Genomic DNA, 4,295 nt, shown 5'->3' on the forward strand with positions numbered 1-4,295 from the left:
GTAGGGAAAAACAGTCAGACGTTCCACCAGTGACGAAGGACGAGGTCAAGAAAGCACTAGAAACTTTGAAAAGGGGGAAATCAGCTGGAGAGGATCAGATAACTACAGATTTGCTGAAGGACGGGGGGGATATTGTGCTAGAAAAACTGGCCACCCTGTATACGCAGTGACTGGTGTCATCGACGGTACCGGAATCATGGAAGAATGTAAACATTATCCTCATTCACAAGAAAGGAGACTCTAAGGACCTTAAAAATTACAGACCAATCAGCTTACTGTCTGTTACGTATAAGGCATTTACTATGGTAATCGCTAATAGAATCAGGACAACCTTAGACTACAATCAAGCAAAGGATCAAGCAGGGTTTCGGAAACGGTACTCTACTATCGATCATATCCATACCATCAATCAGGTGAGAAAAATGCTCGGAATATAACCAGCCCTTATACATAGCATTCATTGATTATGAAAAAGCATTTGACTCAGTTGAAACCTCGGCGGTGATGCAGGCATTGCGAAATCAGGGAGTAGACGAGCCGTACGTGAAAGTGCTGGAAGATATATATAGTGGCTGCACAGTTCTGCATAAAGAAAGTAACAAAATTCCCATAAAGAAAGGTGTTAGGCAAGGAGACACAATCTCCCCAGTACTATTCACAGCTTGTTTAGAGGAAGTAGTCAGAGACTTGGAATGGGAGCAGTTAGGGATAAGGGTATACATGGAGAATACATCAGTAATCTGCAATTTGCTGATGACATTGCCTTGCTAAGCAACTCGGGGGATGAACTGCAAATAATGATTGACGACCTAGACAGGAAAAGTAGAAAAGTAGGCCTTAAAATCAATATGCAGAAGACTAAGGTAATGTTCAACAGCCTCGCGAAGGAACAGCAGTTTACATTAGGTAGCGAAATACCGGAAGTAGTAGGCGAATATGTCTACTTAGGACAGGTAGTAACCGCATATCCGGACCACGAGAAGGAAATAACAAGAAGAATACGATTGGGATGAAGCGCATTTGGCAAGCACTCGCAGATTATGACTAGCAGCTTACCGGTATCGCTCAAGAGGAAAGTATACAACAGTTGCATCTTGCCTGTACTCACCTATGGGGCTGAAACGTGAAGGCTAACCAAGAGAGCTCTACTTAAGCTGAGGACAACCCAGAGGGCTATGGAACGAAAAATGGTAGTGGTAACATTAAGAGATAGGAAGCGTGCAGAGTGGGTCAGAGAAATAACTCAAGTTACCGACATTCTAGTAGAAATTAAGAAGAAGAAATGGACATGGGCAGGACATGTAGTGCGAAGAGAGGATAACCGATGGTCGCTGAGGGTAACAAACTGGATTCCAAGAGAAGGAAAGCGTAGCAGGGTGTGGCAGAAAGTTAGATGGGAGGATGAGGTTAAGAAGTTCGCAGGGGTTAAGTGGATGCAGCTAGCTCAGAACCGGGTTAATTGGAGAAATATGGGAGAGGCCTTCGCCCTGCAGTGGGTATAGTCAGGCTGATGATGATGATGATGATGATGATGATGATGATGAATCTCATATAGCGTTCATTGTGCAGTTTATCCCCATCCGCAGTAGCATAAGCTGCACATGTTTCTCCAAACAGGTTTCCTTCTTAGCACTTCCTACTTATGTTGGCCCTCGCACTTTCCTTTTTTTTTGCATGCCAGGTGTGTTTCACTGTGTGGTTATGATTCTGTTCCTTTTTCCGTCACCCCCCCCCCCCCACACCCCTCCCCCTGTTTGCAGAAAGTATTGAAGAATTTCGGGTATCTTATAATTGCGCGAACAAAAACACACACAAGACAGGGTACAGGACGAGCGCAAACTGCCAACTGTTTAGAAGGAAAACGGGGAACTTATATTTAAACCTTCGACCACTCAGGCGTTCATAGCCCAATCGCACTCAGGCCACCCGGCATCAAAATTCATCAATGACAAGCCTAAGCATGTATGACCAAATAGAACAGGGTTTATGATGATACAGATCTTAGCAACAACAGCAACAACAACTGTTCTTGCTAAGATCTGTATCGTTTATTTATTGGTAACCTTGTTGTGTTTAGTCATACATGCTTAGGCTTGTCATTGATGAATTTTGATATCGGGTGAGGTGAGTGCGATTATGGTATGAATGCCTGAGTGGCAGAAGGTTTAAATATACGTTCTCCTTTTTCCTTCCTTTTTCTTTTTTTTTTTTTTTTTTTTCAAGATTCTAGGGCCAATTTTTGTGGTGCGGCTCATGCATTAGCGACGAAAACAATTTTTTTGTTCAAATAAAAACAGACCAATCAGTGAATGTGAGGCCTTTATTTACCATTCAGTCGTGACTCGCAGACTTCCGGCTCCGGGTTGGTGGTGTGTTCTGGTGCACGTCCAGCCCACAAGTCGTCTTCAGTCCCTTAAAAACTCTGAAATTCCGGCCACCTTGAAACTACGGGATATAATATCCGTAGACACGGAGTTCCACGCGGAAAACATCCAGCCAAGCAAAGTCGCGAGCGGTGCCCACTTCCGCCGTCGTTCGGCGTCTAGTCGTGATTGCCGTTTACGATCCTTTCTTAGCACTGCCTTCGGGATCCAGCCTTAAAAGGTCAATTACTGCTGACGTCCAGGGGTTGCAGCATGTCGGCGAGACCGCCCGGAATAACGGTCATGTCACTGCGGATACTGTGCAGGTGTTCTTGAACCCTATCGATACATCAAGCGACCGCGGAAGTCGCAAAGGAAAACCGCGGGGGCTGACGATACCGATGCCGATATGGATTGCAGAAGCTCGCAGCATAGAGAATATAATAATAATAACTACTGACTTCGAACGCCATCCGTGGGCGGCATTTGGAAGCTCCTGTATGCGTGCGTTTTGAAGGCTATTCCAAAGTAGTTTGTGGAAAGTTTTGGGTTCGGCCCTTACGTGGATTTATTTTTATATTTGCTTTCAGAAATGGGGGGGTGCGACCCATACATGGGAGCGCCCCCTACACGCGTTTATAGGCACTATGCGAAAGGGAGTCTGAAGGGGCATATATAGACGATGACACCGCCCAATATGTGTTTGCAATGGAGACAGCAGCTTCAAGGGAAACGAATACCAAAAGCATGAAAACGTGTAAAATTAGGATGAATTCCAGACGGTCACTGTGGTGTGTGCGCGTAAAAAAACTTCATTTGGAGGTAGCTTGAGGTAGCCTGGGCAACCTCACGCAAACAATAGGTGGGCTCCTCATTACAGGAACCCATCAGCGACCGCCGCTGCTCGGGCTCGGTGGACCAGGGCCGTCTGGCTTGCCAGATCGGAGCAGCCGAGTTCGGAGTTGACTGGCATGCCACACCATGTGGAAGATGTCCGAAAACTTCTCCGCACAGTGCGAGAATTTTCCTGTACAGCCAGGATGAAAGTGTTTTAAAACTGCGGGGCACAGCAGAGTTTTGGTGTAAAGGCGGAGGAGTGTGAGTTCCTTCAGCTTTGTAAGGCCCTTACAAAGCTTAGGATAAACTGCACGGCCGATTTGAAATAATTCAGTAATTTCTCGAAAAGTGGGAGCCGGATCGGGCTCAGGATCAGTATCATAAGGGTCTGAAGGCGTTACCCGGAGAGTGAGCGCGCGGGCGGTGGCGTCTGCCGTTTCATTGCCTTCGAGGCCCATGTGAGCTGGAGCCCATACAATCTTTCGAGATGCGGAGGCCCCGAGGTAGTCACTGTTTTTAAGGATGCGGTGTTTTATATTTCTGCAGGCCCCACTCAAGTCGGTGATGATGACTCGCGAGTCCTTGTCTGCGGCGCCTAATGAGATGACTACTTCTTCCGCATGTGTTGTGTCTTGAGCTCGGAACGTTAGGCCATTCACTGTGATTTTTTGATGGAAGACTGCGGCTGTATACCACCCTCCATGGGGAGGGCCTGAGGCGTCCACGTAGAATATTCCGTGTTTGTCCCATAGTGACGGGCCATGTGGCGCGTGCCACTGTGGTCGTCACGTGTCATGTTGGCCGGAAGAGGGCGTACGTGCAGGGCTTATCTCCCGATTTCAGGAATGCGTACGCGCTCTTCCGTAAGTTTTGGGTGGTGGATGTGTAGCCGGGCTAATAGGCGGCGTCCCAACGGCGTTTTTGAAAGCCTTGTGTATTGATTGGTCAAGTGCGCCTCCCGGAGCTCCGCGAATGTGTTTATCATCCCCAGGCTCATAAGACGCTGGTTGGATGTGTTGATCGGGAGATCGAGGGCACGCTTGTACATCTTTCCGAGAGTCACTTCGAGGGCGTTCTCATCAAACCTGCGCAGGT

Source organism: Amblyomma maculatum, unplaced genomic scaffold (assembly GCF_055883805.1).
Source record: "Amblyomma maculatum isolate TAMU_Amacu unplaced genomic scaffold, ASM5588380v1 scaffold_15, whole genome shotgun sequence".
NCBI lineage: Eukaryota > Metazoa > Arthropoda > Arachnida > Ixodida > Ixodidae > Amblyomma > Amblyomma maculatum.